This window comes from Thermobia domestica, chromosome 12 (assembly GCF_964235325.1).
Source record: "Thermobia domestica chromosome 12, izTheDome1.hap1.1, whole genome shotgun sequence".
NCBI classification, from domain to species: Eukaryota; Metazoa; Arthropoda; class Insecta; order Zygentoma; family Lepismatidae; genus Thermobia; species Thermobia domestica.
Window position 1 is genome coordinate 28,237,252 of NC_137465.1, and position 24,658 is coordinate 28,261,909.

General features: G+C 37.2%; 26 non-coding genes across 26 annotated transcripts; 17 read left to right on the forward strand and 9 right to left on the reverse strand.

Annotated features, from left to right (window-relative positions):
• Positions 1-443: 443 nt before the first annotated feature.
• On the reverse strand, positions 444-516 carry TRNAV-AAC (transfer RNA valine (anticodon AAC)). The gene has a single exon. It is a non-coding gene; the product is annotated as a tRNA-Val (tRNA).
• A 1,060-nt stretch (positions 517-1,576) lies between these two features.
• On the forward strand, positions 1,577-1,648 carry TRNAM-CAU (transfer RNA methionine (anticodon CAU)). The gene has a single exon. It is a non-coding gene; the product is annotated as a tRNA-Met (tRNA).
• A 730-nt stretch (positions 1,649-2,378) lies between these two features.
• TRNAN-GUU (transfer RNA asparagine (anticodon GUU)) lies at positions 2,379-2,452 on the forward strand. The gene has a single exon. It is a non-coding gene; the product is annotated as a tRNA-Asn (tRNA).
• An 847-nt stretch (positions 2,453-3,299) lies between these two features.
• TRNAV-AAC (transfer RNA valine (anticodon AAC)) lies at positions 3,300-3,372 on the reverse strand. Its single transcript has one exon. It is a non-coding gene; the product is annotated as a tRNA-Val (tRNA).
• A 1,060-nt stretch (positions 3,373-4,432) lies between these two features.
• Positions 4,433-4,504, forward strand: TRNAM-CAU (transfer RNA methionine (anticodon CAU)). Its single transcript has one exon. It is a non-coding gene; the product is annotated as a tRNA-Met (tRNA).
• A 729-nt stretch (positions 4,505-5,233) lies between these two features.
• On the forward strand, positions 5,234-5,307 carry TRNAN-GUU (transfer RNA asparagine (anticodon GUU)). The gene has a single exon. It is a non-coding gene; the product is annotated as a tRNA-Asn (tRNA).
• An 838-nt stretch (positions 5,308-6,145) lies between these two features.
• Positions 6,146-6,218, reverse strand: TRNAV-AAC (transfer RNA valine (anticodon AAC)). The gene has a single exon. It is a non-coding gene; the product is annotated as a tRNA-Val (tRNA).
• Positions 6,219-7,278: 1,060 nt separating this feature from the next.
• TRNAM-CAU (transfer RNA methionine (anticodon CAU)) lies at positions 7,279-7,350 on the forward strand. Its single transcript has one exon. It is a non-coding gene; the product is annotated as a tRNA-Met (tRNA).
• Positions 7,351-8,080: 730 nt separating this feature from the next.
• Positions 8,081-8,154, forward strand: TRNAN-GUU (transfer RNA asparagine (anticodon GUU)). The gene has a single exon. It is a non-coding gene; the product is annotated as a tRNA-Asn (tRNA).
• An 828-nt stretch (positions 8,155-8,982) lies between these two features.
• TRNAV-AAC (transfer RNA valine (anticodon AAC)) lies at positions 8,983-9,055 on the reverse strand. Its single transcript has one exon. It is a non-coding gene; the product is annotated as a tRNA-Val (tRNA).
• Positions 9,056-10,115: 1,060 nt separating this feature from the next.
• On the forward strand, positions 10,116-10,187 carry TRNAM-CAU (transfer RNA methionine (anticodon CAU)). Its single transcript has one exon. It is a non-coding gene; the product is annotated as a tRNA-Met (tRNA).
• Positions 10,188-10,917: 730 nt separating this feature from the next.
• TRNAN-GUU (transfer RNA asparagine (anticodon GUU)) lies at positions 10,918-10,991 on the forward strand. The gene has a single exon. It is a non-coding gene; the product is annotated as a tRNA-Asn (tRNA).
• An 837-nt stretch (positions 10,992-11,828) lies between these two features.
• Positions 11,829-11,901, reverse strand: TRNAV-AAC (transfer RNA valine (anticodon AAC)). The gene has a single exon. It is a non-coding gene; the product is annotated as a tRNA-Val (tRNA).
• A 1,060-nt stretch (positions 11,902-12,961) lies between these two features.
• TRNAI-AAU (transfer RNA isoleucine (anticodon AAU)) lies at positions 12,962-13,033 on the forward strand. Its single transcript has one exon. It is a non-coding gene; the product is annotated as a tRNA-Ile (tRNA).
• Positions 13,034-13,763: 730 nt separating this feature from the next.
• On the forward strand, positions 13,764-13,837 carry TRNAN-GUU (transfer RNA asparagine (anticodon GUU)). The gene has a single exon. It is a non-coding gene; the product is annotated as a tRNA-Asn (tRNA).
• Positions 13,838-14,665: 828 nt separating this feature from the next.
• Positions 14,666-14,738, reverse strand: TRNAV-AAC (transfer RNA valine (anticodon AAC)). Its single transcript has one exon. It is a non-coding gene; the product is annotated as a tRNA-Val (tRNA).
• A 1,060-nt stretch (positions 14,739-15,798) lies between these two features.
• Positions 15,799-15,870, forward strand: TRNAM-CAU (transfer RNA methionine (anticodon CAU)). The gene has a single exon. It is a non-coding gene; the product is annotated as a tRNA-Met (tRNA).
• A 730-nt stretch (positions 15,871-16,600) lies between these two features.
• TRNAN-GUU (transfer RNA asparagine (anticodon GUU)) lies at positions 16,601-16,674 on the forward strand. The gene has a single exon. It is a non-coding gene; the product is annotated as a tRNA-Asn (tRNA).
• Positions 16,675-17,502: 828 nt separating this feature from the next.
• Positions 17,503-17,575, reverse strand: TRNAV-AAC (transfer RNA valine (anticodon AAC)). The gene has a single exon. It is a non-coding gene; the product is annotated as a tRNA-Val (tRNA).
• Positions 17,576-18,635: 1,060 nt separating this feature from the next.
• TRNAM-CAU (transfer RNA methionine (anticodon CAU)) lies at positions 18,636-18,707 on the forward strand. Its single transcript has one exon. It is a non-coding gene; the product is annotated as a tRNA-Met (tRNA).
• A 730-nt stretch (positions 18,708-19,437) lies between these two features.
• On the forward strand, positions 19,438-19,511 carry TRNAN-GUU (transfer RNA asparagine (anticodon GUU)). Its single transcript has one exon. It is a non-coding gene; the product is annotated as a tRNA-Asn (tRNA).
• Positions 19,512-20,348: 837 nt separating this feature from the next.
• On the reverse strand, positions 20,349-20,421 carry TRNAV-AAC (transfer RNA valine (anticodon AAC)). The gene has a single exon. It is a non-coding gene; the product is annotated as a tRNA-Val (tRNA).
• A 1,060-nt stretch (positions 20,422-21,481) lies between these two features.
• Positions 21,482-21,553, forward strand: TRNAI-AAU (transfer RNA isoleucine (anticodon AAU)). Its single transcript has one exon. It is a non-coding gene; the product is annotated as a tRNA-Ile (tRNA).
• A 730-nt stretch (positions 21,554-22,283) lies between these two features.
• Positions 22,284-22,357, forward strand: TRNAN-GUU (transfer RNA asparagine (anticodon GUU)). The gene has a single exon. It is a non-coding gene; the product is annotated as a tRNA-Asn (tRNA).
• Positions 22,358-23,194: 837 nt separating this feature from the next.
• TRNAV-AAC (transfer RNA valine (anticodon AAC)) lies at positions 23,195-23,267 on the reverse strand. The gene has a single exon. It is a non-coding gene; the product is annotated as a tRNA-Val (tRNA).
• A 1,060-nt stretch (positions 23,268-24,327) lies between these two features.
• On the forward strand, positions 24,328-24,399 carry TRNAI-AAU (transfer RNA isoleucine (anticodon AAU)). Its single transcript has one exon. It is a non-coding gene; the product is annotated as a tRNA-Ile (tRNA).
• Positions 24,400-24,658: the final 259 nt, after the last annotated feature.

Here is a 24,658-nt window from a genome sequence, read left to right on the forward strand (position 1 = left end):
TCCATAACCATTCGTTTGTTTTAATCGTAGTCCCAAGAACATAACCGACGGACCTTAAATTCAAAGATGCCATTTCTAATTCGTATTTACGCCCATATTTCAAAAGTGGCTTATTATTTTAAATTTCTTGCATTTTGTCCGCTCTCCTGACTCATCTATCATAATCTACACAATATCATTTCATGACTGTCTCTTAACATTTCATACAAAAACTCGAAAATATTGTTCTTCTCCGTATATGCTTACTTCACTTTTGCTAGCCTTACTTTTATTTAATATTCGCACTTCCCTTAATAATTACATGTAATGTCATAGTAAAATAAGGGAATCGCATGTTGTATATGATAGAATAGCATAGGTACTGCCTTGAAGGCATATTAAGGTTGACTGTGAAAGTGCAGACCAGCATTCGTTAATATAGACGTAATAAAATAAAACATCAGTGTGCTCGCCAGGGATCGAACCTGGGACCTTCCGCGTGTTAGGCGGATGTGATAACCACTACACCACGAGCACACACATTGATGTCTGCTTATACTCAAGCAAAACAGTGCAAGAATGTTCATGTGAAGTAGGGAACACATGCGTGACTTCTTGCGACCTGTACTCATATTTCGTATAAACTAATATTTGTAAAACACGAGATTGGATTACCCACAATTTTGCATGCGAAAACCATACTCAAACGTTTATTACACTTACCTGAAAAATGAGAGATCACGGCTAAGTGCAGGGCAGTATCTAACACTTTTACCGTTCGGCATATTATTCGCACATCATATTTTGCGTCTCTCGTTTTGTTTTCTATAGCAATGCCTTTGTAAATGAAACAAACCTAGTAAACACAGCACGAAAACTAAGCCATTTTAGTTTTACACAAAGAGCAGCGTTGCAAAGGTCGCGATGTAGTACTGCATCACCATTGCCATCAGTAATGATTCACCTTACGTTTGTAGACAGCCTCTTATTTCCGTTTACCATACTTTATTCTCAATTTCTAAAAATATGCCGCTTGGGACCTATGGGCCGTGCGTAAATTGGACCTTTCCATTCTAACTCTGTTATCCAGCTATCTGGATTGCCACATACCGTGACGGGGAAGGGCGCTTTGTGTTTAGGAGTTTGTACGACAGCGAGTGACATACCAATCAAGTCCTGACGGGTTCATTTGGTTACATCAATGTAGCCATATTGGTAATTGAATTAGTTGATCTGGCGATTATTGACATGAAAAATTTAGAAGATTACAACTTAGGAAAAATATATATCTTATGTAAGAAATACAGACGTCAAAACGGAGATTCTCCAACTTAAATAACTAATCTGAAATCTGTGGCAAGTTTCGATTCTTTGTAGTTATAATATTGTACGATATTATTAATTGGTATCAGTGAAATATGATGAAGAGCGAAGAGAATGAAAATAGAACAGTGAGACCGCTCAAGAAACACTGCTGCCCTCGGTTTTACTCAGTTACTACATTGTGTTTTATATATTGCTCATCATGTACTGCAATCTGCTAATACAAAATAACAATAATGAATTTGGATAGTCAAACAGTATATTACCAAACAGCAGCAGAGTGGCGCAGTGGAAGCGTGCTGGGCCCATAACCCAGAGGTCCGTGGATCGAAACCACGCTCTGCTAATTCATTTTGCTTCTCACATAGTTAAGAAATCACGAAGAAAATTGCATTTTGAAGACAAGTTCAGTATGGGTAACGCCTCCCTTCATATAATTATATATGATTCGGAAATCTCGTTTAGAACAGTCTGAGCAGTCTTTACTTAGTAGTTCTGAAGAAAATGTTAACATGAAATCGCGTAAAGGTGCTGCTGCCGTTATGTTTTAAATTTTTAAAAACTTTCAAAATTGAGATGAGAAAAGTATTATTACTACGCTCTCACATGCCTCGTACGCATAAAATCCTTTTATATAAAGAAACACTGCCCATAGAGAGAGTAAATAAACAACGCACAAATATCCCACATACTTGATATACGAAGTGTGCAACCCACATAAATAATATAATAGAACAACAGATGGTAAAATGATCTCAAAGTGTAAGAAGCTCACATTGTTGAGTGAATTGGATCAATGAGAAGGATATTGACAAAAGGAAAGTCATTTCTCAGTTAATCATGAAAAGGATTTTATTATAGCAGGAGGAATTTGGAAAAGAGAAAGAAGATTCGTCGTTTTAGTAAAAGTGAATATGTAGAATTACATACAGCAATTTTCAGAACTTAATAGTTATAGCTTTATCAAATGGTGTTGATAAATTACTTTTCACATTATCATATCGCGTATTCAAAGTAGAGTAGAGGCGTGTTGTGGTGCTGTAGTATTACGAAACAGCGCTCAAATAAGATGGTGGGCCTCCGTGGCGCAATCGGCTAGCGCGTTCGGCTGTTAACCGAAAGGTTGGTGGTTCGAGCCCACCCGGGGGCGATAGTTTTAGTTATCCCTGCTATATTAATTCGAAATATACTAATGTAATAATCATCAAAAATGTCAAGTTGTATCTGAAATCTCGTCACCTAAGATCTTCGGCTGGATTATTAACTTTAATAGCGATAATCAAATCTAACTCTTAGTTCCTTTCCCTGAATTTAATTCGACAGCATCACATGAGTTGGGTAAGATTTTAGCTGTGCAATTTCCAGCTCTTTCTCATTGGATCCTTTTCCAACAAGTTCTTATCTTGAATTCTTATTGATAGGGGGCACGACTGATCACTGCTAGAGCGATTACCCCTGGTTCGATCGCCAGCCAATTTTGTGGTGGACAACATCGTGTTCGTTGGTTTTCTGATATACTCCTAGTTCCTCCCATTCTCTCATTCTACTAGTTCTTCCATAACCATTCGTTTGTTTTAATCGTAGTCCCAAGAACATAACCGACGGACCTTAAATTCAAAGATGCCATTTCTAATTCGTATTTACGCCCATATTTCAAAAGTGGCTTATTATTTTAAATTTCTTGCATTTTGTCCGCTCTCCTGACTCATCTATCATAATCTACACAATATCATTTCATGACTGTCTCTTAACATTTCATACAAAAACTCGAAAATATTGTTCTTCTCCGTATATGCTTACTTCACTTTTGCTAGCCTTACTTTTATTTAATATTCGCACTTCCCTTAATAATTACATGTAATGTCATAGTAAAATAAGGGAATCGCATGTTGTATATGATAGAATAGCATAGGTACTGCCTTGAAGGCATATTAAGGTTGACTGTGAAAGTGCAGACCAGCATTCGTTAATATAGACGTAATAAAATAAAACATCAGTGTGCTCGCCAGGGATCGAACCTGGGACCTTCCGCGTGTTAGGCGGATGTGATAACCACTACACCACGAGTACACACATTGATGTCTGCTTATACTCAAGCAAAACAGTGCAAGAATGTTCATGTGAAGTAGGGAACACATGCGTGACTTCTTGCGACCTGTACTCATATTTCGTATAAACTAATATTTGTAAAACACGAGATTGGATTACCCACAATTTTGCATGCGAAAACCATACTCAAACGTTTATTACACTTACCTGAAAAATGAGAGATCACGGCTAAGTGCAGGGCAGTATCTAACACTTTTACCGTTCGGCATATTATTCGCACATCATATTTTGCGTCTCTCGTTTTGTTTTCTATAGCAATGCCTTTGTAAATGAAACAAACCTAGTAAACACAGCACGAAAACTAAGCCATTTTAGTTTTACACAAAGAGCAGCGTTGCAAAGGTCGCGATGTAGTACTGCATCACCATTGCCATCAGTAATGATTCACCTTACGTTTGTAGACAGCCTCTTATTTCCGTTTACCATACTTTATTCTCAATTTCTAAAAATATGCCGCTTGGGACCTATGGGCCGTGCGTAAATTGGACCTTTCCATTCTAACTCTGTTATCCAGCTATCTGGATTGCCACATACCGTGACGGGGAAGGGCGCTTTGTGTTTAGGAGTTTGTACGACAGCGAATGACATACCAATCAAGTCCTGACGGGTTCATTTGGTTACATCAATGTAGCCATATTGGTAATTGAATTAGTTGATCTGGCGATTATTGACATGAAAAATTTAGAAGATTACAACTTAGGAAAAATATATATCTTATGTAAGAAATACAGACGTCAAAACGGAGATTCTCCAACTTAAATAACTAATCTGAAATCTGTGGCAAGTTTCGATTCTTTGTAGTTATAATATTGTACGATATTATTAATTGGTATCAGTGAAATATGATGAAGAGCGAAGAGAATGAAAATAGAACAGTGAGACCGCTCAAGAAACACTACTGCCCTCGGTTTTACTCAGTTACTACATTGTGTTTTATATATTGCTCATCATGTACTGCAATCTGCTAATACAAAATAACAATAATGAATTTGGATAGTCAAACAGTATGTTACCAAACAGCAGCAGAGTGGCGCAGTGGAAGCGTGCTGGGCCCATAACCCAGAGGTCCGTGGATCGAAACCACGCTCTGCTAATTCATTTTGCTTCTCACATAGTTAAGAAATCACGAAGAAAATTGCATTTTGAAGACAAGTTCAGTATGGGTAACGCCTCCCTTCATATAATTATATATGATTCGGAAATCTCGTTTAGAACAGTCTGAGCAGTCTTTACTTAGTAGTTCTGAAGAAAATGTTAACATGAAATCGCGTAAAGTGCTGCTGCCGTTATGTTTTAAATTTTTAAAAATTTTCAAAATTGAGATGAGAAAAGTTTTATTACTACGCTCTCACATGCCTCGTACGCATAAAATCCTTTTATATAAAGAAACACTGCCCATAGAGAGAGTAAATAAACAACGCACAAATATCCCACATACTTGATATACGAAGTGTGCAACCCACATAAATAATATAATAGAACAACAGATGGTAAAATGATCTCAAAGTGTAAGAAGCTCACATTGTTGAGTGAATTGGATCAATGAGAAGCATATTGACAAAAGGAAAGTCATTTCTCAGTTAATCATGAAAAGGATTTTATTATAGCAGGAGGAATTTGGAAAAGAGAAAGAAGATTCGTCGTTTTAGTAAAAGTGAATATGTAGAATTACATACAGCAATTTTCAGAACTTAATAGTTATAGCTTTATCAAATGGTGTTGATAAATTACTTTTCACATTATCATATCGCGTATTCAAAGTAGAGTAGAGGCGTGTTGTGGTGCTGTAGTATTGCGAAACAGCGCTCAAATAAGATGGTGGGCCTCCGTGGCGCAATCGGCTAGCGCGTTCGGCTGTTAACCGAAAGGTTGGTGGTTCGAGCCCACCCGGGGGCGATAGTTTTAGTTATCCCTGCTATATTAATTCGAAATATACTAATGTAATAATCATCAAAAATGTCAAGTTGTATCTGAAATCTCGTCACCTAAGATCTTCGGCTGGATTATTAACTTTAATAGCGATAATCAAATCTAACTCTTAGTTCCTTTCCCTGAATTTAATTCGACAGCATCACATGAGTTGGGTAAGATTTTAGCTGTGCAATTTCCAGCTCTTTCTCATTGGATCCTTTTCCAACAAGTTCTTATCTTGAATTCTTATTGATAGGGGGCACGACTGATCACTGCTAGAACGATTACCCCTGGTTCGATCGCCAGCCAATTTTGTGGTGGACAACATCGTGTTCGTTGGTTTTCTGATATACTCCTAGTTCCTCCCATTCTCTCATTCTACTACTTCTTCCATAACCATTAGTTTGTTTTAATCGTAGTCCCAAGAACATAACCGACGGACCTTAAATTCAAAGATGCCATTTCTAATTCGTATTTACGCCCATATTTCAAAAGTGGCTTATTATTTTAAATTTCTTGCATTTTGTCCGCTCTCCTGACTCATCTATCATAATCTACACAATATCATTTCATGACTGTCTCTTAACATTTCATACAAAAACTCGAAAATATTGTTCTTCTCCGTATATGCTTACTTCACTTTTACTTTTATTTAATATTCGCACTTCCCTTAATAATTACATGTAATGTCATAGTAAAATAAGGGAATCGCATGTTGTATATGATAGAATAGCATAGGTACTGCCTTGAAGGCATATTAAGGTTGACTGTGAAAGTGCAGACCAGCATTCGTTAATATAGACGTAATAAAATAAAACATCAGTGTGCTCGCCAGGGATCGAACCTGGGACCTTCCGCGTGTTAGGCGGATGTGATAACCACTACACCACGAGTACACACATTGATGTCTGCTTATACTCAAGCAAAACAGTGCAAGAATGTTCATGTGAAGTAGGGAACACATGCGTGACTTCTTGCGACCTGTACTCATATTTCGTATAAACTAATATTTGTAAAACACGAGATTGGATTACCCAGAATTTTGCATGCGAAAACCATACTCAAACGTTTATTACACTTACCTGAAAAATGAGAGATCACGGCTAAGTGCAGGGCAGTATCTAACACTTTTACCGTTCGGCATATTATTCGCACATCATATTTTGCGTCTCTCGTTTTGTTTTCTATAGCAATGCCTTTGTAAATGAAACAAACCTAGTAAACACAGCACGAAAACTAAGCCATTTTAGTTTTACACAAAGAGCAGCGTTGCAAAGGTCGCGATGTAGTACTGCATCACCATTGCCATCAGTAATGATTCACCTTACGTTTGTAGACAGCCTCTTATTTCCGTTTACCATACTTTATTCTCAATTTCTAAAAATATGCCGCTTGGGACCTATGGGCCGTGCGTAAATTGGACCTTTCCATTCTAACTCTGTTATCCAGCTATCTGGATTGCCACATACCGTGACGGGGAAGGGCGCTTTGTGTTTAGGAGTTTGTACGACAGCGAATGACATACCAATCAAGTCCTGACGGGTTCATTTGGTTACATCAATGTAGCCATATTGGTAATTGAATTAGTTGATCTGGCGATTATTGACATGAAAAATTTAGAAGATTACAACTTAGGAAAAATATATATCTTATGTAAGAAATACAGACGTCAAAACGGAGATTCTCCAACTTAAATAACTAATCTGAAATCTGTGGCAAGTTTCGATTCTTTGTAGTTATAATATTGTACGATATTATTAATTGGTATCAGTGAAATATGATGAAGAGCGAAGAGAATGAAAATAGAACAGTGAGACCGCTCAAGAAACACTACTGCCCTCGGTTTTACTCAGTTACTACATTGTGTTTTATATATTGCTCATCATGTACTGCAATCTGCTAATACAAAATAACAATAATGAATTTGGATAGTCAAACAGTATATTACCAAACAGCAGCAGAGTGGCGCAGTGGAAGCGTGCTGGGCCCATAACCCAGAGGTCCGTGGATCGAAACCACGCTCTGCTAATTCATTTTGCTTCTCACATAGTTAAGAAATCACGAAGAAAATTGCATTTTGAAGACAAGTTCAGTATGGGTAACGCCTCCCTTCATATAATTATATATGATTCGGAAATCTCGTTTAGAACAGTCTGAGCAGTCTTTACTTAGTAGTTCTGAAGAAAATGTTAACATGAAATCGCGTAAAGGTGCTGCTGCCGTTATGTTTTAAATTTTTAAAAATTTTCAAAATTGAGATGAGAAAAGTTTTATTACTACGCTCTCACATGCCTCGTACGCATAAAATCCTTTTATATAAAGAAACACTGCCCATAGAGAGAGTAAATAAACAACGCACAAATATCCCACATACTTGATATACGAAGTGTGCAACCCACATAAATAATATAATAGAACAACAGATGGTAAAATGATCTCAAAGTGTAAGAAGCTCACATTGTTGAGTGAATTGGATCAATGAGAAGCATATTGACAAAAGGAAAGTCATTTCTCAGTTAATCATGAAAAGGATTTTATTATAGCAGGAGGAATTTGGAAAAGAGAAAGAAGATTCGTCGTTTTAGTAAAAGTGAATATGTAGAATTACATACAGCAATTTTCAGAACTTAATAGTTATAGCTTTATCAAATGGTGTTGATAAATTACTTTTCACATTATCATATCGCGTATTCAAAGTAGAGTAGAGGCGTGTTGTGGTGCTGTAGTATTGCGAAACAGCGCTCAAATAAGATGGTGGGCCTCCGTGGCGCAATCGGCTAGCGCGTTCGGCTGTTAACCGAAAGGTTGGTGGTTCGAGCCCACCCGGGGGCGATAGTTTTATAATATTAATTCGAAATATACTAATGTAATAATCATCAATAATGTCAAGTTGTATCTGAAATCTCGTCACCTAAGATCTTCGGCTGGATTATTAACTTTAATAGCGATAATCAAATCTAACTCTTAGTTCCTTTCCCTGAATTTAATTCGACAGCATCACATGAGTTGGGTAAGATTTTAGCTGTGCAATTTCCAGCTCTTTCTCATTGGATCCTTTTCCAACAAGTTCTTATCTTGAATTCTTATTGATAGGGGGCACGACTGATCACTGCTAGAGCGATTACCCCTGGTTCGATCGCCAGCCAATTTTGTGGTGGACAACATCGTGTTCGTTGGTTTTCTGATATACTCCTAGTTCCTCCCATTCTCTCATTCTACTAGTTCTTCCATAACCATTCGTTTGTTTTAATCGTAGTCCCAAGAACATAACCGACGGACCTTAAATTCAAAGATGCCATTTCTAATTCGTATTTACGCCCATATTTCAAAAGTGGCTTATTATTTTAAATTTCTTGCATTTTGTCCGCTCTCCTGACTCATCTATCATAATCTACACAATATCATTTCATGACTGTCTCTTAACATTTCATACAAAAACTCGAAAATATTGTTCTTCTCCGTATATGCTTACTTCACTTTTACTTTTATTTAATATTCGCACTTCCCTTAATAATTACATGTAATGTCATAGTAAAATAAGGGAATCGCATGTTGTATATGATAGAATAGCATAGGTACTGCCTTGAAGGCATATTAAGGTTGACTGTGAAAGTGCAGACCAGCATTCGTTAATATAGACGTAATAAAATAAAACATCAGTGTGCTCGCCAGAGATCGAACCTGGGACCTTCCGCGTGTTAGGCGGATGTGATAACCACTACACCACGAGCACACACATTGATGTCTGCTTATACTCAAGCAAAACAGTGCAAGAATGTTCATGTGAAGTAGGGAACACATGCGTGACTTCTTGCGACCTGTACTCATATTTCGTATAAACTAATATTTGTAAAACACGAGATTGGATTACCCACAATTTTGCATGCGAAAACCATACTCAAACGTTTATTACACTTACCTGAAAAATGAGAGATCACGGCTAAGTGCAGGGCAGTATCTAACACTTTTACCGTTCGGCATATTATTCGTACATCATATTTTGCGTCTCTCGTTTTGTTTTCTATAGCAATGCCTTTGTAAATGAAACAAACCTAGTAAACACAGCACGAAAACTAAGCCATTTTAGTTTTACACAAAGAGCAGCGTTGCAAAGGTCGCGATGTAGTACTGCATCACCATTGCCATCAGTAATGATTCACCTTACGTTTGTAGACAGCCTCTTATTTCCGTTTACCATACTTTATTCTCAATTTCTAAAAATATGCCGCTTGGGACCTATGGGCCGTGCGTAAATTGGACCTTTCCATTCTAACTCTGTTATCCAGCTATCTGGATTGCCACATACCGTGACGGGGAAGGGCGCTTTGTGTTTAGGAGTTTGTACGACAGCGAATGACATACCAATCAAGTCCTGACGGGTTCATTTGGTTACATCAATGTAGCCATATTGGTAATTGAATTAGTTGATCTGGCGATTATTGACATGAAAAATTTAGAAGATTACAACTTAGGAAAAATATATATCTTATGTAAGAAATACAGACGTCAAAACGGAGATTCTCCAACTTAAATAACTAATCTGAAATCTGTGGCAAGTTTCGATTCTTTGTAGTTATAATATTGTACGATATTATTAATTGGTATCAGTGAAATATGATGAAGAGCGAAGAGAATGAAAATAGAACAGTGAGACCGCTCAAGAAACACTACTGCCCTCGGTTTTACTCAGTTACTACATTGTGTTTTATATATTGCTCATCATGTACTGCAATCTGCTAATACAAAATAACAATAATGAATTTGGATAGTCAAACAGTATATTACCAAACAGCAGCAGAGTGGCGCAGTGGAAGCGTGCTGGGCCCATAACCCAGAGGTCCGTGGATCGAAACCACGCTCTGCTAATTCATTTTGCTTCTCACATAGTTAAGAAATCACGAAGATAATTGCATTTTGAAGACAAGTTCAGTATGGGTAACGCCTCCCTTCATATAATTATATATGATTCGGAAATCTCGTTTAGAACAGTCTGAGCAGTCTTTACTTAGTAGTTCTGAAGAAAATGTTAACATGAAATCGCGTAAAGGTGCTGCTGCCGTTATGTTTTAAATTTTTAAAAATTTTCAAAATTGAGATGAGAAAAGTATTATTACTACGCTCTCACATGCCTCGTACTCATAAAATCCTTTTATATAAAGAAACACTGCCCATAGAGAGAGTAAATAAACAACGCACAAATATCCCACATACTTGATATACGAAGTGTGCAACCCACATAAATAATATAATAGAACAACAGATGGTAAAATGATCTCAAAATGTAAGAAGCTCACATTGTTGAGTGAATTGGATCAATGAGAAGGATATTGACAAAAGGAAAGTCATTTCTCAGTTAATCATGAAAAGGATTTTATTATAGCAGGAGGAATTTGGAAAAGAGAAAGAAGATTCGTCGTTTTAGTAAAAGTGAATATGTAGAATTACATACAGCAATTTTCAGAACTTAATAGTTATAGCTTTATCAAATGGTGTTGATAAATTACTTTTCACATTATCATATCGCGTATTCAAAGTAGAGTAGAGGCGTGTTGTGGTGCTGTAGTATTGCGAAACAGCGCTCAAATAAGATGGTGGGCCTCCGTGGCGCAATCGGCTAGCGCGTTCGGCTGTTAACCGAAAGGTTGGTGGTTCGAGCCCACCCGGGGGCGATAGTTTTATAATATTAATTCGAAATATACTAATGTAATAATCATCAATAATGTCAAGTTGTATCTGAAATCTCGTCACCTAAGATCTTCGGCTGGATTATTAACTTTAATAGCGATAATCAAATCTAACTCTTAGTTCCTTTCCCTGAATTTAATTCGACAGCATCACATGAGTTGGGTAAGATTTTAGCTGTGCAATTTCCAGCTCTTTCTCATTGGATCCTTTTCCAACAAGTTCTTATCTTGAATTCTTATTGATAGGGGGCACGACTGATCACTGCTAGAGCGATTACCCCTGGTTCGATCGCCAGCCAATTTTGTGGTGGACAACATCGTGTTCGTTGGTTTTCTGATATACTCCTAGTTCCTCCCATTCTCTCATTCTACTAGTTCTTCCATAACCATTCGTTTGTTTTAATCGTAGTCCCAAGAACATAACCGACGGACCTTAAATTCAAAGATGCCATTTCTAATTCGTATTTACGCCCATATTTCAAAAGTGGCTTATTATTTTAAATTTCTTGCATTTTGTCCGCTCTCCTGACTCATCTATCATAATCTACACAATATCATTTCATGACTGTCTCTTAACATTTCATACAAAAACTCGAAAATATTGTTCTTCTCCGTATATGCTTACTTCACTTTTGCTAGCCTTACTTTTATTTAATATTCGCACTTCCCTTAATAATTACATGTAATGTCATAGTAAAATAAGGGAATCGCATGTTGTATATGATAGAATAGCATAGGTACTGCCTTGAAGGCATATTAAGGTTGACTGTGAAAGTGCAGACCAGCATTCGTTAATATAGACGTAATAAAATAAAACATCAGTGTGCTCGCCAGGGATCGAACCTGGGACCTTCCGCGTGTTAGGCGGATGTGATAACCACTACACCACGAGCACACACATTAATGTTTGCTTATACTCAAGCAAAACAGTGCAAGAATGTTCATGTGAAGTAGGGAACACATGCGTGACTTCTTGCGACCTGTACTCATTTTTCGTATAAACTAATATTTGTAAAACACGAGATTGGATTACCCACAATTTTGCATGCGAAAACCATACTCAAACGTTTATTACACTTACCTGAAAAATGAGAGATCACGGCTAAGTGCAGGGCAGTATCTAACACTTTTACCGTTCGGCATATTATTCGCACATCATATTTTGCGTCTCTCGTTTTGTTTTCTATAGCAATGTCTTTGTAAATGAAACAAACCTAGTAAACACAGCACGAAAACTAAGCCATTTTAGTTTTACACAAAGAGCAGCGTTGCAAAGGTCGCGATGTAGTACTGCATCACCATTGCCATCAGTAATGATTCACCTTACGTTTGTAGACAGCCTCTTATTTCCGTTTACCATACTTTATTCTCAATTTCTAAAAATATGCCGCTTGGGACCTATGGGCCGTGCGTAAATTGGACCTTTCCATTCTAACTCTGTTATCCAGCTATCTGGATTGCCACATACCGTGACGGGGAAGGGCGCTTTGTGTTTAGGAGTTTGTACGACAGCGAATGACATACCAATCAAGTCCTGACGGGTTCATTTGGTTACATCAATGTAGCCATATTGGTAATTGAATTAGTTGATCTGGCGATTATTGACATGAAAAATTTAGAAGATTACAACTTAGGAAAAATATATATCTTATGTAAGAAATACAGACGTCAAAACGGAGATTCTCCAACTTAAATAACTAATCTGAAATCTGTGGCAAGTTTCGATTCTTTGTAGTTATAATATTGTACGATATTATTAATTGGTATCAGTGAAATATGATGAAGAGCGAAGAGAATGAAAATAGAACAGTGAGACCGCTCAAGAAACACTACTGCCCTTGGTTTTACTCAGTTACTACATTGTGTGTTATATATTGCTCATCATGTACTGCAATCTGCTAATACAAAATAACAATAATGAATTTGGATAGTCAAACAGTATATTACCAAACCGCAGCAGAGTGGCGCAGTGGAAGCGTGCTGGGCCAATAACCCAGAGGTCCGTGGATCGAAACCACGCTCTGCTAATTCATTTTGCTTCTCACATAGTTAAGAAATCACGAAGATAATTGCATTTTGAAGACAAGTTCAGTATGGGTAACGCCTCCCTTCATATAACTATATATGATTCGGAAATCTCGTTTAGAACAGTCTAAGCAGTCTTTGCTTAGTAGTTCTGAAGAAAATGTTAACATGAAATCGCGTAAAGGTGCTGCTGCCGTTATGTTTTAAATTTTTAAAAATTTTCAAAATTGAGATGAGAAAAGTATTATTACTACGCTCTCACATGCCTCGTACGCATAAAATCCTTTTATATAAAGAAACACTGCCCATAGAGAGAGTAAATAAACAACGCACAAATATCCCACATACTTGATATACGAAGTGTGCAACCCACATAAATAATATAATAGAACAACAGATGGTAAAATGATCTCAAAGTGTAAGAAGCTCACATTGTTGAGTGAATTGGATCAATGAGAAGGATATTGACAAAAGGAAAGTCATTTCTCAGTTAATCATGAAAAGGATTTTATTATAGCAGGAGGAATTTGGAAAAGAGAAAGAAGATTCGTCGTTTTAGTAAAAGTGAATATGTAGAATTACATACAGCAATTTTCAGAACTTAATAGTTATAGCTTTATCAAATGGTGTTGATAAATTACTTTTCACATTATCATATCGCGTATTCAAAGTAGAGTAGAGGCGTGTTGTGGTGCTGTAGTATTGCGAAACAGCGCTCAAATAAGATGGTGGGCCTCCGTGGCGCAATCGGCTAGCGCGTTCGGCTGTTAACCGAAAGGTTGGTGGTTCGAGCCCACCCGGGGGCGATAGTTTTATAATATTAATTCGAAATATACTAATGTAATAATCATCAATAATGTCAAGTTGTATCTGAAATCTCGTCACCTAAGATCTTCGGCTGGATTATTAACTTTAATAGCGATAATCAAATCTAACTCTTAGTTCCTTTCCCTGAATTTAATTCGACAGCATCACATGAGTTGGGTAAGATTTTAGCTGTGCAATTTCCAGCTCTTTCTCATTGGATCCTTTTCCAACAAGTTCTTATCTTGAATTCTTATTGATAGGGGGCACGACTGATCACTGCTAGAGCGATTACCCCTGGTTCGATCGCCAGCCAATTTTGTGGTGGACAACATCGTGTTCGTTGGTTTTCTGATATACTCCTAGTTCCTCCCATTCTCTCATTCTACTAGTTCTTCCATAACCATTCGTTTGTTTTAATCGTAGTCCCAAGAACATAACCGACGGACCTTAAATTCAAAGATGCCATTTCTAATTCGTATTTACGCCCATATTTCAAAAGTGGCTTATTATTTTAAATTTCTTGCATTTTGTCCGCTCTCCTGACTCATCTATCATAATCTACACAATATCATTTCATGACTGTCTCTTAACATTTCATACAAAAACTCGAAAATATTGTTCTTCTCCGTATATGCTTACTTCACTTTTACTTTTATTTAATATTCGCACTTCCCTTAATAATTACATGTAATGTCATAGTAAAATAAGGGAATCGCATGTTGTATATGATAGAATAGCATAGGTACTGCCTTGAAGGCATATTAAGGTTGACTGTGAAAGTGCAGACCAGCATTCGTTAATATAGACGTAATAAAATAAAACATCAGTGTGCTCGCCAGAGATCGAACCTGGGACCTTCCGCGTGTTAGGCGGATGTGATAACCACTACACCACGAGCACACACATTGATGTCTGCTTATACTCAAGCAAAACAGTGCAAGAATGTTCATGTGAAGTAGGGAACACATGCGTGACTTCTTGCGACCTGTACTCATATTTCGTATAAACTAATATTTGTAAAACACGAGATTGGATTACCCACAATTTTGCATGCGAAAACCATACTCAAACGTTTATTACACTTACCTGAAAAATGAGAGATCACGGCTAAGTGCAGGGCAGTATCTAACACTTTTACCGTTCGGCATATTATTCGTACATCATATTTTGCGTCTCTCGTTTTGTTTTCTATAGCAATGCCTTTGTAAATGAAACAAACCTAGTAAACACAGCACGAAAACTAAGCCATTTTAGTTTTACACAAAGAGCAGCGTTGCAAAGGTCGCGATGTAGTACTGCATCACCATTGCCATCAGTAATGATTCACCTTACGTTTGTAGACAGCCTCTTATTTCCGTTTACCATACTTTATTCTCAATTTCTAAAAATATGCCGCTTGGGACCTATGGGCCGTGCGTAAATTGGACCTTTCCATTCTAACTCTGTTATCCAGCTATCTGGATTGCCACATACCGTGACGGGGAAGGGCGCTTTGTGTTTAGGAGTTTGTACGACAGCGAATGACATACCAATCAAGTCCTGACGGGTTCATTTGGTTACATCAATGTAGCCATATTGGTAATTGAATTAGTTGATCTGGCGATTATTGACATGAAAAATTTAGAAGATTACAACTTAGGAAAAATATATATCTTATGTAAGAAATACAGACGTCAAAACGGAGATTCTCCAACTTAAATAACTAATCTGAAATCTGTGGCAAGTTTCGATTCTTTGTAGTTATAATATTGTACGATATTATTAATTGGTATCAGTGAAATATGATGAAGAGCGAAGAGAATGAAAATAGAACAGTGAGACCGCTCAAGAAACACTACTGCCCTCGGTTTTACTCAGTTACTACATTGTGTTTTATATATTGCTCATCATGTACTGCAATCTGCTAATACAAAATAACAATAATGAATTTGGATAGTCAAACAGTATATTACCAAACAGCAGCAGAGTGGCGCAGTGGAAGCGTGCTGGGCCCATAACCCAGAGGTCCGTGGATCGAAACCACGCTCTGCTAATTCATTTTGCTTCTCACATAGTTAAGAAATCACGAAGATAATTGCATTTTGAAGACAAGTTCAGTATGGGTAACGCCTCCCTTCATATAATTATATATGATTCGGAAATCTCGTTTAGAACAGTCTGAGCACTCTTTACTTAGTAGTTCTGAAGAAAATGTTAACATGAAATCGCGTAAAGGTGCTGCTGCCGTTATGTTTTAAATTTTTAAAAATTTTCAAAATTGAGATGAGAAAAGTATTATTACTACGCTCTCACATGCCTCGTACTCATAAAATCCTTTTATATAAAGAAACACTGCCCATAGAGAGAGTAAATAAACAACGCACAAATATCCCACATACTTGATATACGAAGTGTGCAACCCACATAAATAATATAATAGAACAACAGATGGTAAAATGATCTCAAAGTGTAAGAAGCTCACATTGTTGAGTGAATTGGATCAATGAGAAGGATATTGACAAAAGGAAAGTCATTTCTCAGTTAATCATGAAAAGGATTTTATTATAGCAGGAGGAATTTGGAAAAGAGAAAGAAGATTCGTCGTTTTAGTAAAAGTGAATATGTAGAATTACATACAGCAATTTTCAGAACTTAATAGTTATAGCTTTATCAAATGGTGTTGATAAATTACTTTTCACATTATCATATCGCGTATTCAAAGTAGAGTAGAGGCGTGTTGTGGTGCTGTAGTATTGCGAAACAGCGCTCAAATAAGATGGTGGGCCTCCGTGGCGCAATCGGCTAGCGCGTTCGGCTGTTAACCGAAAGGTTGGTGGTTCGAGCCCACCCGGGGGCGATAGTTTTATAATATTAATTCGAAATATACTAATGTAATAATCATCAATAATGTCAAGTTGTATCTGAAATCTCGTCACCTAAGATCTTCGGCTGGATTATTAACTTTAATAGCGATAATCAAATCTAACTCTTAGTTCCTTTCCCTGAATTTAATTCGACAGCATCACATGAGTTGGGTAAGATTTTAGCTGTGCAATTTCCAGCTCTTTCTCATTGGATCCTTTTCCAACAAGTTCTTATCTTGAATTCTTATTGATAGGGGGCACGACTGATCACTGCTAGAGCGATTACCCCTGGTTCGATCGCCAGCCAATTTTGTGGTGGACAACATCGTGTTCGTTGGTTTTCTGATATACTCCTAGTTCCTCCCATTCTCTCATTCTACTAGTTCTTCCATAACCATTCGTTTGTTTTAATCGTAGTCCCAAGAACATAACCGACGGACCTTAAATTCAAAGATGCCATTTCTAATTCGTATTTACGCCCATATTTCAAAAGTGGCTTATTATTTTAAATTTCTTGCATTTTGTCCGCTCTCCTGACTCATCTATCATAATCTACACAATATCATTTCATGACTGTCTCTTAACATTTCATACAAAAACTCGAAAATATTGTTCTTCTCCGTATATGCTTACTTCACTTTTACTTTTATTTAATATTCGCACTTCCCTTAATAATTACATGTAATGTCATAGTAAAATAAGGGAATCGCATGTTGTATATGATAGAATAGCATAGGTACTGCCTTGAAGGCATATTAAGGTTGACTGTGAAAGTGCAGACCAGCATTCGTTAATATAGACGTAATAAAATAAAACATCAGTGTGCTCGCCAGAGATCGAACCTGGGACCTTCCGCGTGTTAGGCGGATGTGATAACCACTACACCACGAGCACACACATTGATGTCTGCTTATACTCAAGCAAAACAGTGCAAGAATGTTCATGTGAAGTAGGGAACACATGCGTGACTTCTTGCGACCTGTACTCATATTTCGTATAAACTAATATTTGTAAAACACGAGATTGGATTACCCACAATTTTGCATGCGAAAACCATACTCAAACGTTTATTACACTTACCTGAAAAATGAGAGATCACGGCTAAGTGCAGGGCAGTATCTAACACTTTTACCGTTCGGCATATTATTCGTACATCATATTTTGCGTCTCTCGTTTTGTTTTCTATAGCAATGCCTTTGTAAATGAAACAAACCTAGTAAACACAGCACGAAAACTAAGCCATTTTAGTTTTACACAAAGAGCAGCGTTGCAAAGGTCGCGATGTAGTACTGCATCACCATTGCCATCAGTAATGATTCACCTTACGTTTGTAGACAGCCTCTTATTTCCGTTTACCATACTTTATTCTCAATTTCTAAAAATATGCCGCTTGGGACCTATGGGCCGTGCGTAAATTGGACCTTTCCATTCTAACTCTGTTATCCAGCTATCTGGATTGCCACATACCGTGACGGGGAAGGGCGCTTTGTGTTTAGGAGTTTGTACGACAGCGAATGACATACCAATCAAGTCCTGACGGGTTCATTTGGTTACATCAATGTAGCCATATTGGTAATTGAATTAGTTGATCTGGCGATTATTGACATGAAAAATTTAGAAGATTACAACTTAGGAAAAATATATATCTTATGTAAGAAATACAGACGTCAAAACGGAGATTCTCCAACTTAAATAACTAATCTGAAATCTGTGGCAAGTTTCGATTCTTTGTAGTTATAATATTGTACGATATTATTAATTGGTATCAGTGAAATATGATGAAGAGCGAAGAGAATGAAAATAGAACAGTGAGACCGCTCAAGAAACACTACTGCCCTCGGTTTTACTCAGTTACTACATTGTGTTTTATATATTGCTCATCATGTACTGCAATCTGCTAATACAAAATAACAATAATGAATTTGGATAGTCAAACAGTATATTACCAAACAGCAGCAGAGTGGCGCAGTGGAAGCGTGCTGGGCCCATAACCCAGAGGTCCGTGGATCGAAACCACGCTCTGCTAATTCATTTTGCTTCTCACATAGTTAAGAAATCACGAAGATAATTGCATTTTGAAGACAAGTTCAGTATGGGTAACGCCTCCCTTCATATAATTATATATGATTCGGAAATCTCGTTTAGAACAGTCTGAGCAGTCTTTACTTAGTAGTTCTGAAGAAAATGTTAACATGAAATCGCGTAAAGGTGCTGCTGCCGTTATGTTTTAAATTTTTAAAAATTTTCAAAATTGAGATGAGAAAAGTATTATTACTACGCTCTCACATGCCTCGTACTCATAAAATCCTTTTATATAAAGAAACACTGCCCATAGAGAGAGTAAATAAACAACGCACAAATATCCCACATACTTGATATACGAAGTGTGCAACCCACATAAATAATATAATAGAACAACAGATGGTAAAATGATCTCAAAGTGTAAGAAGCTCACATTGTTGAGTGAATTGGATCAATGAGAAGGATATTGACAAAAGGAAAGTCATTTCTCAGTTAATCATGAAAAGGATTTTATTATAGCAGGAGGAATTTGGAAAAGAGAAAGAAGATTCGTCGTTTTAGTAAAAGTGAATATGTAGAATTACATACAGCAATTTTCAGAACTTAATAGTTATAGCTTTATCAAATGGTGTTGATAAATTACTTTTCACATTATCATATCGCGTATTCAAAGTAGAGTAGAGGCGTGTTGTGGTGCTGTAGTATTGCGAAACAGCGCTCAAATAAGATGGTGGGCCTCCGTGGCGCAATCGGCTAGCGCGTTCGGCTGTTACCCGAAAGGTTGGTGGTTCGAGCCCACCCGGGGGCGATAGTTTTATAATATTAATTCGAAATATACTAATGTAATAATCATCAATAATGTCAAGTTGTATCTGAAATCTCGTCACCTAAGATCTTCGGCTGGATTATTAACTTTAATAGCGATAATCAAATCTAACTCTTAGTTCCTTTCCCTGAATTTAATTCGACAGCATCACATGAGTTGGGTAAGATTTTAGCTGTGCAATTTCCAGCTCTTTCTCATTGGATCCTTTTCCAACAAGTTCTTATCTTGAATTCTTATTGATAGGGGGCACGACTGATCACTGCTAGAGCGATTACCCCTGGTTCGATCGCCAGCCAATTTTGTGGTGGACAACATCGTGTTCGTTGGTTTTCTGATATACTCCTAGTTCCTCCCATTCTCTCATTCTACTAGTTCTTCCATAACCATTCGTTTGTTTTAATCGTAGTCCCAAGAACATAACCGACGGACCTTAAATTCAAAGATGCCATTTCTAATTCGTATTTACGCCCATATTTCAAAAGTGGCTTATTATTTTAAATTTCTTGCATTTTGTCCGCTCTCCTGACTCATCTATCATAATCTACACAATATCATTTCATGACTGTCTCTTAACATTTCATACAAAAACTCGAAAATATTGTTCTTCTCCGTATATGCTTACTTCACTTTTGCTAGCCTTACTTTTATTTAATATTCGCACTTCCCTTAATAATTACATGTAATGTCATAGTAAAATAAGGGAATCGCATGTTGTATATGATAGAATAGCATAGGTACTGCCTTGAAGGCATATTAAGGTTGACTGTGAAAGTGCAGACCAGCATTCGTTAATATAGACGTAATAAAATAAAACATCAGTGTGCTCGCCAGGGATCGAACCTGGGACCTTCCGCGTGTTAGGCGGATGTGATAACCACTACACCACGAGCACACACATTAATGTTTGCTTATACTCAAGCAAAACAGTGCAAGAATGTTCATGTGAAGTAGGGAACACATGCGTGACTTCTTGCGACCTGTACTCATTTTTCGTATAAACTAATATTTGTAAAACACGAGATTGGATTACCCACAATTTTGCATGCGAAAACCATACTCAAACGTTTATTACACTTACCTGAAAAATGAGAGATCACGGCTAAGTGCAGGGCAGTATCTAACACTTTTACCGTTCGGCATATTATTCGCACATCATATTTTGCGTCTCTCGTTTTGTTTTCTATAGCAATGTCTTTGTAAATGAAACAAACCTAGTAAACACAGCACGAAAACTAAGCCATTTTAGTTTTACACAAAGAGCAGCGTTGCAAAGGTCGCGATGTAGTACTGCATCACCATTGCCATCAGTAATGATTCACCTTACGTTTGTAGACAGCCTCTTATTTCCGTTTACCATACTTTATTCTCAATTTCTAAAAATATGCCGCTTGGGACCTATGGGCCGTGCGTAAATTGGACCTTTCCATTCTAACTCTGTTATCCAGCTATCTGGATTGCCACATACCGTGACGGGGAAGGGCGCTTTGTGTTTAGGAGTTTGTACGACAGCGAATGACATACCAATCAAGTCCTGACGGGTTCATTTGGTTACATCAATGTAGCCATATTGGTAATTGAATTAGTTGATCTGGCGATTATTGACATGAAAAATTTAGAAGATTACAACTTAGGAAAAATATATATCTTATGTAAGAAATACAGACGTCAAAACGGAGATTCTCCAACTTAAATAACTAATCTGAAATCTGTGGCAAGTTTCGATTCTTTGTAGTTATAATATTGTACGATATTATTAATTGGTATCAGTGAAATATGATGAAGAGCGAAGAGAATGAAAATAGAACAGTGAGACCGCTCAAGAAACACTACTGCCCTTGGTTTTACTCAGTTACTACATTGTGTGTTATATATTGCTCATCATGTACTGCAATCTGCTAATACAAAATAACAATAATGAATTTGGATAGTCAAACAGTATATTACCAAACCGCAGCAGAGTGGCGCAGTGGAAGCGTGCTGGGCCAATAACCCAGAGGTCCGTGGATCGAAACCACGCTCTGCTAATTCATTTTGCTTCTCACATAGTTAAGAAATCACGAAGATAATTGCATTTTGAAGACAAGTTCAGTATGGGTAACGCCTCCCTTCATATAACTATATATGATTCGGAAATCTCGTTTAGAACAGTCTAAGCAGTCTTTGCTTAGTAGTTCTGAAGAAAATGTTAACATGAAATCGCGTAAAGGTGCTGCTGCCGTTATGTTTTAAATTTTTAAAAATTTTCAAAATTGAGATGAGAAAAGTATTATTACTACGCTCTCACATGCCTCGTACGCATAAAATCCTTTTATATAAAGAAACACTGCCCATAGAGAGAGTAAATAAACAACGCACAAATATCCCACATACTTGATATACGAAGTGTGCAACCCACATAAATAATATAATAGAACAACAGATGGTAAAATGATCTCAAAGTGTAAGAAGCTCACATTGTTGAGTGAATTGGATCAATGAGAAGGATATTGACAAAAGGAAAGTCATTTCTCAGTTAATCATGAAAAGGATTTTATTATAGCAGGAGGAATTTGGAAAAGAGAAAGAAGATTCGTCGTTTTAGTAAAAGTGAATATGTAGAATTACATACAGCAATTTTCAGAACTTAATAGTTATAGCTTTATCAAATGGTGTTGATAAATTACTTTTCACATTATCATATCGCGTATTCAAAGTAGAGTAGAGGCGTGTTGTGGTGCTGTAGTATTGCGAAACAGCGCTCAAATAAGATGGTGGGCCTCCGTGGCGCAATCGGCTAGCGCGTTCGGCTGTTAACCGAAAGGTTGGTGGTTCGAGCCCACCCGGGGGCGATAGTTTTATAATATTAATTCGAAATATACTAATGTAATAATCATCAATAATGTCAAGTTGTATCTGAAATCTCGTCACCTAAGATCTTCGGCTGGATTATTAACTTTAATAGCGATAATCAAATCTAACTCTTAGTTCCTTTCCCTGAATTTAATTCGACAGCATCACATGAGTTGGGTAAGATTTTAGCTGTGCAATTTCCAGCTCTTTCTCATTGGATCCTTTTCCAACAAGTTCTTATCTTGAATTCTTATTGATAGGGGGCACGACTGATCACTGCTAGAGCGATTACCCCTGGTTCGATCGCCAGCCAATTTTGTGGTGGACAACATCGTGTTCGTTGGTTTTCTGATATACTCCTAGTTCCTCCCATTCTCTCATTCTACTAGTTCTTCCATAACCATTCGTTTGTTTTAATCGTAGTCCCAAGAACATAACCGACGGACCTTAAATTCAAAGATGCCATTTCTAATTCGTATTTACGCCCATATTTCAAAAGTGGCTTATTATTTTAAATTTCTTGCATTTTGTCCGCTCTCCTGACTCATCTATCATAATCTACACAATATCATTTCATGACTGTCTCTTAACATTTCATACAAAAACTCGAAAATATTGTTCTTCTCCGTATATGCTTACTTCACTTTTGCTAGCCTTACTTTTATTTAATATTCGCACTTCCCTTAATAATTACATGTAATGTCATAGTAAAATAAGGGAATCGCATGTTGTATATGATAGAATAGCATAGGTACTGCCTTGAAGGCATATTAAGGTTGACTGTGAAAGTGCAGACCAGCATTCGTTAATATAGACGTAATAAAATAAAACATCAGTGTGCTCGCCAGGGATCGAACCTGGGACCTTCCGCGTGTTAGGCGGATGTGATAACCACTACACCACGAGCACACACATTAATGTTTGCTTATACTCAAGCAAAACAGTGCAAGAATGTTCATGTGAAGTAGGGAACACATGCGTGACTTCTTGCGACCTGTACTCATTTTTCGTATAAACTAATATTTGTAAAACACGAGATTGGATTACCCACAATTTTGCATGCGAAAACCATACTCAAACGTTTATTACACTTACCTGAAAAATGAGAGATCACGGCTAAGTGCAGGGCAGTATCTAACACTTTTACCGTTCGGCATATTATTCGCACATCATATTTTGCGTCTCTCGTTTTGTTTTCTATAGCAATGTCTTTGTAAATGAAACAAACCTAGTAAACACAGCACGAAAACTAAGCCATTTTAGTTTTACACAAAGAGCAGCGTTGCAAAGGTCGCGATGTAGTACTGCATCACCATTGCCATCAGTAATGATTCACCTTACGTTTGTAGACAGCCTCTTATTTCCGTTTACCATACTTTATTCTCAATTTCTAAAAATATGCCGCTTGGGACCTATGGGCCGTGCGTAAATTGGACCTTTCCATTCTAACTCTGTTATCCAGCTATCTGGATTGCCACATACCGTGACGGGGAAGGGCGCTTTGTGTTTAGGAGTTTGTACGACAGCGAATGACATACCAATCAAGTCCTGACGGGTTCATTTGGTTACATCAATGTAGCCATATTGGTAATTGAATTAGTTGATCTGGCGATTATTGACATGAAAAATTTAGAAGATTACAACTTAGGAAAAATATATATCTTATGTAAGAAATACAGACGTCAAAACGGAGATTCTCCAACTTAAATAACTAATCTGAAATCTGTGGCAAGTTTCGATTCTTTGTAGTTATAATATTGTACGATATTATTAATTGGTATCAGTGAAATATGATGAAGAGCGAAGAGAATGAAAATAGAACAGTGAGACCGCTCAAGAAACACTACTGCCCTTGGTTTTACTCAGTTACTACATTGTGTGTTATATATTGCTCATCATGTACTGCAATCTGCTAATACAAAATAACAATAATGAATTTGGATAGTCAAACAGTATATTACCAAACCGCAGCAGAGTGGCGCAGTGGAAGCGTGCTGGGCCAATAACCCAGAGGTCCGTGGATCGAAACCACGCTCTGCTAATTCATTTTGCTTCTCACATAGTTAAGAAATCACGAAGATAATTGCATTTTGAAGACAAGTTCAGTATGGGTAACGCCTCCCTTCATATAACTATATATGATTCGGAAATCTCGTTTAGAACAGTCTAAGCAGTCTTTGCTTAGTAGTTCTGAAGAAAATGTTAACATGAAATCGCGTAAAGGTGCTGCTGCCGTTATGTTTTAAATTTTTAAAAATTTTCAAAATTGAGATGAGAAAAGTATTATTACTACGCTCTCA